Source organism: Sinocyclocheilus rhinocerous, unplaced genomic scaffold (assembly GCF_001515625.1).
Source record: "Sinocyclocheilus rhinocerous isolate Xijiao unplaced genomic scaffold, SAMN03320098_v1.1 scaffold2220, whole genome shotgun sequence".
NCBI lineage: Eukaryota > Metazoa > Chordata > Actinopteri > Cypriniformes > Cyprinidae > Sinocyclocheilus > Sinocyclocheilus rhinocerous.
The window spans coordinates 16,715-17,745 of NW_015646193.1; positions in this window are offsets into that span (position 1 = coordinate 16,715).

The following is a 1,031-nucleotide window of genomic DNA, read 5'->3' on the forward strand; positions in this document are numbered from 1 at the left end:
TTCGTTTAAATCTTGTACCAAAATAAAAAAATTTGCTCTGTGTACATAGTTATCCGGTTAAAAATAAAAATTGGATTATTCATTTTGTGTGTGATTCATTGCTGTACTCTTAAGTGATCGACTTCTGCTCATACCATGTAGAAATGTAAAATCTTATTTATTTGGAACATCAAACAGTGTATGTAGCAATGTCTTGTCAAATTATTCAATTATTCAGAGTGTGCACACTAGTCAAACGAACCGTGCCCTGGCCCACCTCTTCCAACCGGGCGCTCACACTAGTCAAACGAACCGGGCTTTGGGGGTCAAACGCGCTCGGGCACGGTTCAAAAAGCCTAGTGTGAGTACACCCTTAATTAGCTGTAAAGTTGCTTTGCAACGATTAGTATCGTGAAAAGCGCTATACAAATAAACTTGAATTGAATTGAATTAATGTTCTTTTGCTGCCAGTCAAGTGATGTTTTATTTTTTTATATTTTATTTATTACAGTGAAGGTGTTTGATCATAATAATTCAGGAAATACCTGTAGATCAGTGGTTCTCAACCTTTTTTTCCACCGGGCCGCACTATGGTCCAAGTGCAAGTCTCACGGGCCGCACGCATATCATTTCAATATTACGTCACCAATACAAACCAACCAGATTTATAATATTATAGCCTAAATATTATGATATCTAATTACATTCATTGAAATAAATAAATAATTATACTCACCATTAATAAAACACCTGATGCTGTCGGGAGCTGACCAATTTAGTGAAATTCGGCTCGTAAGGAGTAACAGAACAATGAAGTTGCGAGTGTAAGTTGCAGTCTGTAAGACGCGCACGGAAGCGTGACTTGACACGCGACATTGCAGAAAATATGCGTTCACAAATGTAGCCTATGTTGATCCAAATATGGAAAACGCTTTCGAATTTAATAATCTGAGGTTCTCTCCTGAGATGTTTTGTCACATTTCTGCAATTAAGGATGATTGCTGCATAGTATGGGTGTTTCCTTTTGCCTGAACATCTTCAAGTGAGTGTCG